The sequence below is a fragment of the Panthera leo genome, chromosome D1 (genome assembly GCF_018350215.1).
Source record: "Panthera leo isolate Ple1 chromosome D1, P.leo_Ple1_pat1.1, whole genome shotgun sequence".
Lineage (NCBI taxonomy): Eukaryota > Metazoa > Chordata > Mammalia > Carnivora > Felidae > Panthera > Panthera leo.
Window position 1 is genome coordinate 89897082 of NC_056688.1, and position 11621 is coordinate 89908702.

General features: G+C 45.5%; 1 long non-coding RNA gene across 1 annotated transcript; it reads left to right on the forward strand.

The window, feature by feature from the left end:
- The first annotated feature begins 318 nt into the window (after nt 1-318).
- On the forward strand, nt 319-9262 carry LOC122200947. The gene is made up of 3 exons (XR_006194013.1): nt 319-682; nt 1986-2153; nt 9125-9262. It is a non-coding gene; the product is annotated as an uncharacterized LOC122200947 (long non-coding RNA).
- The last annotated feature ends 2359 nt before the right edge of the window (nt 9263-11621 follow it).

Sequence of the window (11621 nt, forward strand, 5' to 3'; positions counted from 1 at the left end):
CGTACTTCGGAACATGCTGGTCTCTGCAGCACTGGGGGTCAGCCGCTATGGTGGTTCAGCACTTGAGCTCTGGGGTAGAAAGACCTGGGTTTGCAGTTGGCCTCGCCTGTAGAGGGCCCAGCCACCTTGGGGAAAGTTTCTGAACCTCTCTAAGCCTCTGCTTTTCTTCTGTAAAGGAGAAAGAGTTAATAATAATGATAATAATGATAATAATACCTATTTCATAGGGTTACCATGAGAACCGAATGAGTCAATACACAGCATTTCCCATGATGCCTGGCACAACAAATAAGTGCTTACTAATTGTTAATAGTTTGTTGTCATGGTTATTATTGCTTGGGTTGTTACTAAGACAACTGCCAGATTACTTTTAGTTTCCTCCTGAAGTTGTGTTTGACAGGCCTGCCTCCTTAACCTTACAACTTTTTACCCCACACTCCATGGTCTTCTTTGGCAAAATCAAGCTGATTAGCGCTTGGCTGCTTGTCTTTCTCTGGGTCTCAGTCTTCTCATCTAGAAAAGAGATTTCATCGTACTGTTGTGCCTCTCCGGTAAGGCAGGCGATGCATGAAAGATGCCAGGGATATGTACCCAGAGAGCACAGAGAAGGTGGCAGGACACCCAAAGCCTGGAGCTCTGCACCTCACCTTTCTGCACACCACGCTCCTGCTCTTCTGATCACGTAGGTTTCTTCCTTTACAGAACATACGGGCACTTCTGTCCATGTGCCCATCTGGGCTGGTAATGTTCTGACATATTCCTGGTGTCATTAAAGCATCATTTCCCATGTATGCGTCACAGCCACAGCTGAAAGCAGGAGCTTGGAAAGCTGGGATCTGTCCTATGTATTCTCAAGTGATATCTATTAATAAGAGATGTATTAAAAACTAGTAATAGATGCTGAACTCAAGGAGATTGCTGTGCATCAGATATGGGCCTAGATGCCTTCACATCGAATTAAAATTTAATAATATCACAGCACCCTGCAAGGCAGCTACCAATGTTCCCGCTTTATTGATGAAAAACGGGGTTCAGGAAAGTACTTCAGCAGCTTCAGTGATTAAGTACCGTCCGAGCACATTAAGAGGCGGACTCTTTCCTTCTCTTTCAGTGCTACACAGAGCATCAGTACACAGTAGACGCAGGGTGAACAGGAAGGAAAGTACCTTCAGTGCCCCTCTCTGATGAATCGGAGATTTTAAAAATTGTTCTTTCTTTTTTCTAATTGTTCAAGTTTACTTATTTATTTTGAGAGACAGAGAGTGAGCAAGGGAGGGGCAGAGAGAGAGAGAGAGAGAGGGATAGAGAGAATCCCAAGCAGGCTCCACACCATCAGCATGGAGCCGGATGCTGGGTTCAAACTCACGAACTGTGAGATCATGAGCTTGGCTGAAACCAAGAGTCAAACACTTAACCAACTAAGCCACCCAGGGGCCACTAAAAATTGTTGCTTCTAAAAGCATTCGAGTTAAAGTGAACACACACACACACACACACACACACACACATACACACACTGTATGAGTGTGCACTTGGCCCTTTCTGGCATCTGTTTCTCAAACAGGCGGAGAGCTCACCGGGAACTGAGCCAGGGGCAGTGAGGGAGGGGAAGCAGGAGGCCCCAGCAGGGCCCAGGTTTCCTGCAGGGAAATCCAGGGGCTGAGTGTCCCTGCTTCCTTCTGGCCAATTGTTCGTGGGAAGGAAGGCTAAGACCTCCTGTTCTTTCTCCAGAATCCCATGATGCCCACTCTTAAGCAAGCAAGAAGAAGTCACCCCCTCACCCTGCCCCAGAGCTCTCCACATCTTCCCCTACTTAGGGGGCTGTGGGGATGGGGTGCAGCTTCCTTCATTTCTTCCTTGATGGCAAGGACATGAAGCTTTAGCCTATCATTTTCTTAACAAATCATTTTCTGAACCCCACAGCACCTAAGGCATCTTGGGGTGGCCCAGATGTAACTGGGCTCATTCTTTCCTCCAATAACCAGGAAAAAAAATACTCTGAGACCTGCCCATCCGCACAGAGGACTCAGCAAAGGAGAGAGACCAGCACCATCTTGGATCGCCTGCCGCCTGCCTCCTCCCCATCACCTCTAGCCCCATCCTCACTGATGCTGGGGGCTACCTTCAGCTCTGTGCACCACTTGGCCTCCAGGGTAAGGAAGGTTCATGTAGTTCTCTCTCAGTTTTACTTCCTGTATTTTTCTGGGCTAACAGACTTACATCACAAAGCAAACACACTCATCTGAATTATTTTTTTTTTAATTTTTTTTTTTTAACGTTTTATTTATTTTTGAGACAGGGAGAGACAGAGCATGAACGGGGGAGGGTCAGAGAGAGAGGGAGACACAGAATCTGAAACAGGCTCCAGGCTCTGAGTTGTCAGCACAGAGCCCGACGCGGGGCTCAAACTCACGGACAGTGAGATCGTGACCTGAGCTGAAGTCGGTCGCTTAACCGACTGAGCCACCCAGGCGCCCCTCATCTGAATTATTAATAAAGTCGTTAAAAGCACAAATCCTCAAGTCAAACTGCCCAGGTTTGTATCCCAGTTGTGCCTCCTACCAGCTGTGTGGTTCCCTGTGTCTCATTTGTAAAAAGGAGATAATAAATAATACCAATGGGATTATTGTGGAGATTAAATGACCCGGTACTCGTAGGGGGCTCAGAACCATGCCTGGTGCATAGTTAGCACCAGATGATCAGCTATGAAATAATTGCCAGAGTGTCTAGGATGTCTCTGACTTTGACCGGGTCAGTTTCGTGTTGCTGGGGCCTCTGCCCTGCCCTGACCCTGGGGAGCGACTGGTTTTTTTTCTTCCCTTACAGGATTCCAGGGCCTGTCCAACATGTGTACGTCTCGAGTTGCAAGGGGAAAACAGAGAATTCTTGTTACTTAATTATGGAGACCACTTTCCGCTTCCTTTATTTCTGCTTCCTCATTGTGGTCTGAGCTCTTTTATATTGTTCAATCTCCATATTTTTCTAAACAAAAGATCAGTCCACTCCTCCCCTCTCTCACCCCTGGGACAATAGCGAATATCCCTAAATGTGCACACAATGCAGAAACAGCCATGGCCAGTAGTTTAATAATACTTTGGGACGCCTGGGTGGCTCATTCAGTTAAGCATCCGACTCTTGATTTCAGCTCTGGTCATGATCTCACAGTTTGTGGGATCGAGTCCCGTGTCAGGCTCTGCACTGACCTCCCTCCCCCCACCTGCTTGGAATTCTCTCTCTCCCTGTATCTCTCTGTCCCCCCCAAAATAAATAAGTACACATTTGAAATAATAATAATAATAATAATAATAATAAAATACTTTTGCCTTTGTAGGGGAAGGAAACTTTTCCTCCACCCTCTCAGATTCCAAGACTCAGAACTGTGAGCTAAGCTGACAAGTAACAGAAGAACAGGAGAAAAGCACACACCTTTTATTCGATGTTAATATTTTTACGTAGCATGGGGATCTTCATAGGAAAGAAATGAAAATCTCAAAGAAGCAGTGTTATTAGGGCGCTTAGTTGCCACTTTAAGATTTAAGGGCAATAAATCTCCGAAAAGGGGTTAGACGAGGGAAAGGGCTTTGGGCCTCTGGGGGTGGCAACTTGTTGGACAATGACTAGGAAATAAATGGGGGAAACTGAGGCAAGATAAGGGCTGTTTATTGTGCAGGCTCATCTCAGGGTCAGCTCTCCATCTTGGGCAATAAGAATGTTCTTTACTTCCTGGTACCAGGAGGGCATCTTTCGCAGGGGAAATTTATGCCCTGCTTTTAGGCAGAGAAGGGTACTGGAGTGTGAATGAAGAAGAGGCATTTCTGCTGACTCTGCGGAAATTTCCATGAGGAAGGATTCTGAAGCATCCGCTGCCCTCCAGGGAGGGTGGAGAGCAAGAAGATGAGAGAGAACGTGACTTAGGTCACATATTAGGGGCTGCTGGGAATCCTGGTCAAGCTGCCGAATCTCCTGAGAATTTACCCTGGAGAAAAGGGGGTCAATTAGGAGCGGTGCCCTGTAATCCAGGCGGAGACAGTGAGGGCCTGGGTGGAGGAAGTGTGCGTCTGTGGAGAGGCGATTGCAAGAGGGTCTTAAAAGTGAACACAAACCTGTAAATCTTGACGTGCGATTGGTTGTGAATCGGGGGGATAAATTTATATATATATTTTTTAACGTTTATTTATTTTTGAGACAGAGAGAGAGACAGAGCATGAACGGGGGAGGGGCAGAGAGAGAGGGAGACACAGAACTGGAAGCAGGCTCCAGGCTCTGAGCCATCAGACCAGAGCCCGACGCGGGGCTCGAACTCACGGTCCTTGAGATCGTGACCTGAGCTGCAGTCGGACGCTCAACCGACTGAGCCACCCAGGCGCCCCAGGGGGGATAAATTTAAAAAAGAAGTTTAACTTTTGGAATTTGTTAAAACTGGAGGTATTTTAGAGCTAGAAGGGCTCCCCTCACACACACACATATTTTACAGATGAAAAGTTGGATCCAACAACTTGCCTGCAGCAGTAAATCATGTTAATTCTAGGTCTCAGAGCCAGAAGTTAGATCTCTGGATCCTCTAGCTGGATCCCCAATTTCTCCTGTTCCTTCCATGCAAATAAGAGGCCAGTGCCAACCCTGGGCTTCAGTAATTGGCACTCAGATAATCACTAGGGCTTGTACATCGCTGGCCCATCTCGATCACTAGGACACTAGTTTTAGGAAGACAAACACTTACATCAGGTTTCTCAGCCTCAGCATTTATTGACATTGTGGGCCAGATGGTTCTTCATTGTGGGTTGTAGGACCTTGCCATTAGATGCCATTGGCAACCTCACCCTTTCTCCCCACCCCCAGGTGTGAGAGTTAAAAATGCTTCTAGGGGTGCCTGGTGGCTCAGTTGGTTAAACTTCCCACTCTTGATTTCGGCTCAGGTCAAGATCTCACGGTTCGTGGGTTCGAGCCCCACATCAGACTCTACACTGCCAGCACAGAGCCTGCTTGGGATTTTCTGTCTCCTTCTCTCTCTGCTGCACACCAACTCCCCACCGCCCTGCTCATGCTCTATCTCTCTCTCTCAAAAAAGAAATAAAAATAAACATTAAAAAAATGTTTCTAGACATTGTTGAATGTCCCAGGCAGGGTGGAGGTGGGGGTACAAAATTGCTCCTGGGTAACAACCAAGGCCTTATATCAGTGTGCTTACAGTGAGTTTCAGCATTGCATGGGCCAAAAAACCCAAAATCTTAAAAGATGAAGCTCTTAGATCATTCATTGAGTAAGAAATGATTCCTATTTTCCAAATAACCATTAGAAAGGTGATTTGTTCATTCATTCAACAATAGGGATTGTGTATATACTGTGTGCCAGGAGCTATGGAAGTCTTTAGAGAGATGGGGGTAAATGCGATGGCTTTGAAGAGTTGACAGGCAAGAGCAGTGATGTGAAAATAAATGCTCACCTCTAGGACAGAAAGAGTCCCACAGGGAGTGGGAGAAGGGGGAGAAGCCGGGCAAGACATGGGCCGTCAGATGTGGATGGAAAACAGGGATAGCATCTTGCTGTACACATCAACCCATAAACTGAGCCCCGGAGAGCCTGGGCTTTGAAGTCAGATGCACCTGTGTCTGAACCTCGGCTTAGTATGACTGGGGCAAATTGTTTTCTTAACCTCAGTTTCCTTATCTGTCAAATGGAGATAATAACAATACTCGGTTCATGGTTGTTTTGAAGATTCAGTGAGATAATGCATGTAAAGCTCTCAGCACAGAGCTCGGGACCCGGTAAGCACTCAACAATGCTAGAGAAGTTTCACTAATCATTTCGGTTATGCTATTTTATGATTATATCGTTTTACAGAATTTTCTTAAGGAGGCTCCACACCCAATGTGGGGCTTGAACTCACGACCTTGAGATCAGGAGTCGCACATGCTACTGACTGAGCCAGCCAGGCACCCCTATTAGTTTATACTTAAGAACAACGTTGTGCTCTAGGCAGAAAATAACATCCGTCATCCCCAAAGAGAGGAGTAAGTCATCGGGGCCGTTATTTTAGCTTCAGCCACCTGATGGACTCTTATTTATGGCTTCTTCTTTGTACGTATGCTTGGTTTTGAGGTGTCTTACCAATAGTACTACTAAGTCCTTCATTTCCTATATGCACAAAAGCAGTGAGATTGTTGAACGTTCCACTTAAGAGATGTATCTGCTCATAATGGAAATGAGAGCAAAGATTATTTTTTTAAAGTTGAAAGTGAGAAATTGCAAAATTCTCCATGTGCGTTTGAGGCAAAGCATTGGAGAGTGGGGATGATGATACATATAAAGTGCTTAGAAACAACCTTTGCACATAGTAAGCACCCAAGAAGTATCTTCCATTACCACCACCACCAGCACCACCATCATCATCATCATCATGCGGAACAAGGAGGGAATCATATAGTATATGGAAGATTTTGAGCTGATGCACTCTGCAGTTACAGCCAGAGGCAAGGACAACTGAAAAGCAAATTGGAGAAAATCCCAAGTATGTGGCTACAGCTGAGCATCAGCCTTGGCGACCTCATGCAAATTTAGGACCCTGCTGGGGATTGGAGAACACGAGGGCTTAGCTTATGGGAAGTGGAAATTGCCATTGGGCGATGTTTGTTGCAAACCATGGAGGTCCCATGGATTTAAGGTTCATTTAAATGTGTTCCTCGTTAAAATGAATCTTGGGTGATCGGGCTCTGGATCCCATAAGGTCTCTGAGACACTCAGGGACACCATCTGGGGAAGAAGGGTCATTTGCCTAAACAGATTTCCAAATTGCGAAGGAGAAGAATGTATGAGAGCAGCAAGGAGCGTGGTGGCTTTGCACGTGGATACTGCAAATGTAAACTCTTATTGGACACCTCAGACTGATAAATTTTATATCAACCACTCACCTTTGTTGAGCATGTATGATGCGCCCAGACTGTGTTCTAAGTATATTTCATGGACGTTCACCCAAACTCTAAGAGCGAGATACTGTTGTGTTCCCATTTTGCAGATGTGGAATCTGAGGTGCAACTTGCTTAAGGGATCCAGCCAGTCAATTTTGCAAGCAAGAGGTGAATCAGGCAGTCTGCCTCCGAAGCGCATGCTTTTACCTAACTGATTTACAAATGTCCTTTTAACGCGACCTATTTTTAAGCATAAAAGTTTCCACATTATCACGACACCTATCACTCTTAGGGAAGCATGGCTGTTGAAGGCGAGGAGAAAGCCATTTGATTTAGAAAGAAGCACATCATTGACCCTTGAGTGGATGGTTTCTGCAAAGCGCTGGGATGGCAGCCAGACTGTCAGGGCTTACCGGAGTCAAGGGAGGTGAGAGAAGGGAGGCCTCCATGTATATATCACTTCCGGGAGTTTGGCAGTAATAGGCGAGAAAGAACTAGAATTACAGCCACAGGGAGCAGCCGACCATGTGAGGGCTTGTTTTTTTTCTTCTCCCCAAGGTGATTGAAGACACATTGGAAAGAAGGAGAGGGTGCTGGTGGAGGGGAAGAAGATAAAGATGTTGAAGAGGAAGGCAAGATGTTGCGAACAAACATCTGGGAAGGGAGAGCACTCGGGGCTAGAGAGCAGAGGGTTTGAAGTCCGGCTGAATTTGGAAGAGATGTTTTGGGTTTTACTTGTTAGTGATCCCCTGATGAATCATGGTTTAAATTTTCCGTTATCTGGACTCACCTTGTCCTGAAAGGCCACATTCTCCTGGTGTGGATGGTCCATTGTCTAATTTTAGGAGAAGTGGGTGTGTGTCCCACAGCTGCTACTCGATAGCTGTGTGTTCTTGGACAAATAAGTCTCTTCTTGTCTCTGAGCCTCAATTTCCCCATCTGTGGAGTGGCGGAGGCCAACTACAGGTCCTGGGTCCTTCCACCTGCAACGGGATGAACTTCCGATATGAACAGAAAAATATCCTGCCATTTTAGGGAAGAGATTAATTCCCTTATTGTGTGATTTTTGTTTGGGTGGGAGAAGCAACCACAGTTGCTTCCCTCTGCAGGAGAGGGGGTGATTTGACCAGAACTTAAAGTGGGTCTGCATTATTTATAAATGTGTGTAATGTTCATTCAAATGGATTAATTTGTTACCAAGATTCTAAGGGCATCATCCTAAATACTATAAAAATGTATGTCCTTCACTAGCCATATACATACCTGAGCCTCAGGTATGCTCTCTCGTTGCTGGAGAGAAGTGCACTGTCATTTGAATACACAAGTCCACCCACTGGTAGTGGGATTGCCAATCTCCCCAAGAGCCTAGTTCTCAGGAAGGAGGACAAAAGGGTGTACTTTCATTGCCAACCACCTGTTGTTAACAGCATTTAATGAGTAGAATTTCCCCCACCAGAACTATAACTCGACAGATGCATAGAGTGCCTACTGTGTGTCAGGCACCAAACAGGAAAATGGGGACCGTAGATATCAGTCTTGCTGATCAAAGCCTGTAACCACAATAAAAACACAAAACAGGAAACCATGACAAGTATCTGACTATCTGGTGTGCAGCCATTTGGAACACAAGGGGTGCAGCGCGTCAGCTAGAGGTGTGTGTGTGTGGTCAGTATGGAATAATAAATAGGTGGTATAATAGGGTAGAAGTGTTTGCAGCAAGCACCCAGGAGAGGCCTGCACAATTACGCCTTTATCTCGTTATGGATAGATTATAGATCAAGAATACTTATACCTACTGGTCCTGCAGCTCCGACAACACACGCACACACACACACACACACACTCCTACCTCTACAGCACCTTGGTGTGTACTATGGCCCTAAGCCAGCCCTTTGATTCGAGATGCAGGTAGCATTCTATAGAAGCAGTTCTCACAATGTGGTCTGGGGACCTTTGAAGTTGCCCTCAGAACCTTTGCATTCACAAGGGGCCCCAGGCTCAGAGGGGCCCCGTGTTGAATGTAATTATTACTCTGCTGTGGCTGTCTTGAAATTCTCACTAACTTTTGGACAAGGGACCCCCACGTTTTCAGTTGCACTGGGATTATGTAGCTGGTCTTCGTTGTTTGAGGTCCTTTCATGGGGCTCATGAGCTCAAAACTATTTTAATAATGATAATGATACATTATTTGCCTCCTTTTTTCTCATTCTTAACACAAGAACACGGTGGAATTTTCTGGCAGCTACATGACGTTTCCAGCAGCTACTGCAACAGACTGAATGCAGAAGCAGATCTGAGGACCCAGCTCTTTTCTCTGAAGCCAGGCATGAAGGAGATTGACAGAAATGAAAAACAATTCTAACTCTTCCACTGCACATCATTTGCTTTTGGAAAATATAGCCATTTTTCATAAAAATCTTGGTGTGCAATGGGTTTTTTAAATTGTTTTGAAACGAATTAACTAATGATGTTTTTTTTTCTCAGTTTTAGTTTTTAACACATTAAATCTCAACAGATAAAACTCACGAAAAACAAAGTTTTGGAAGATTATCAATAAATTCTAAGAGTGTGAAGGGTGAGCTCCCGGCTAGCCTAGTTGGTAGAGTGAATGACTCCTTAATCTTGGGGTTGTGAGTTTGGTGCAGTGATTACTTAAAAATAAAATCTTAAAAAAAAGAGTATAAAGAGGTTTGGAGTTCAAAAGGTTTGAAAGCCACAGCTCTATAGATATTTACTATTTCTGTTGGAGGAAAGAAACTATTGATGAAATGTGATCAGAAGGTATAGTTTATCTTTGTTTATACTTGTTGTATTAGTCAGGGTCCTCCAGAGAAACAGAACCAACAGGAGAGATATATCTATATATCTGTGTCTATATGTTTATATCTATATCTGTATCTGTATCTATATCTATATATCTATCTAAAAATGGAGATTTGTTATAGGAATTGGTTCATACAACTTATGGAAGCTGAGAATTCCCACAATCGGCTGTCTGCAAACTGGAGACCCAGGAAAGTCGGTGGTGTAATTCATTACGAGCCCAAAGGCCTGAGAAGCAGGAAGGGCAATCATATAAAGCCCAGTCTGAGTCTGAAGGAGAAGCAGGAGAACCAGTGTCCAAGGGCATGAGAAGATCCCAGAGCAGGCAGAGAGCAAATTCACCCTTCCTTTGCCTTTTGTTAGATTCATACCCTCAACGGATTAGATGAGGCTCACCCACGTTGGTAAAGATGATCTTCTTTACTGGGTGCACCAATTCAAATGCTAATCTCTTCGAGAACACCTTCACAGACACACTCAGAAACGTTTCACCAGCTACCTGGGCATCCCTTACCCAGTCAAGGTGATGCACAAAATTAACTGTCACACTCGTTCGTTGATGTAAGTACATCAATGTCTATTAAAAAATGAGGCAGACACAATCTGTTCCTTACCGTTGCACTTCTGCAGAATTTCCCAAAGTGTCATCCAACACAAATCACTTGCTTTACTTGTTTTTCTCTTCCATAAAAGTTTCAGGGGCTCCCGGGTGACTCAGTCGATTAAGTGTCCGATTTTCACTCAGGTCCATGATCTCATGGTTCGTGAGTTCAAGCCCTGCGTTGGGCTCTGTGCTAGCCTGGAGCCTGCTTCAGATTCTGTGTCCCCCTCCCTCTCTCTGCCCCTCCCCTACTCGTGCTCTGTCTCTCAATAAATAAAAACATTAAAAAAAATTTTTTTAATTAAAAAAAATAGTTTCAGATCGGCTGGTTCTGGGTCACATCTGGCCACTGGAGTGTTCCAAAATGGAAGAGCTGCTTCAAGAGGCAGTGAACACCTCTTCCCTCAAAGGGTCCAGGCAGAAGCCAGCTGTTCACCTCCAGATGGGTTGCTGCCCCTGCTTCCTATGGGTGCTGGAGAAGGTTTGGCGTGAGGCAGAGTTGACCTCTGAGGTCCCTTGCACTTATGGCATGTTAGATGAGAAATTCCTTTGCCTTACCAAGTCCAAACTCCCTGGTTAAAGTGATCATGAATGGGCCCATATCTTAAGAGGAAGACAGAGAGAGAGAGAGAGAGAGAGAGGACATTTTGTCAGCATCAAAGCAGTGGTACAGTCACTAGAGATTCCAATCTTCCTTATGAGACTGAGGTACCAGCTGTAGCCTGAAGAGAGAACTTTCTCTCAGGGATGTGTGCGAGAGAGAACGGGGTTGATGGGACAGAGGGGGAATAGGAATTGTGTGTTCACATTCTGATGACTCTGACTCACTGAGGTTGACATTTAAAAAAAATTTTTTTTAATGTTTATTTAATTTTGGGGCGCCTGGGTGGCTCAGTCGGTTAAGGGTCCGACTTCAGCTCAGGTCACGATCTCGCGGTCCGTGAGTTCGAGCCCCGCGTCGGGCTCTGGGCTGATGGCTCAGAGCCTGGAGCCTGCTTCCGATTCTGTGTCTCCCTCTCTCTCTGCCCCTCCCCCGTTCATGCTCTGTCTCTCTCTGTCTCAGAAATAAATAAACGTTAAAAAAAAATTAATTTTGAGAAAGACAGAGTGTGAGTGGGGGAGGGGCAGAGAGAGAGAGAGAGAGAGAGAGAGACAGACAGACAGACAGAATCTGAGGCAGGCTCCAAGCTGTCAGCACAGAGCCTGACACGGGGCTCGAACTCATAAACCGTGAGATCGTGACCTGGGCCAAAGTCAGCCGCTTAACCAACTGAGCCACCCAGGCACCCCAA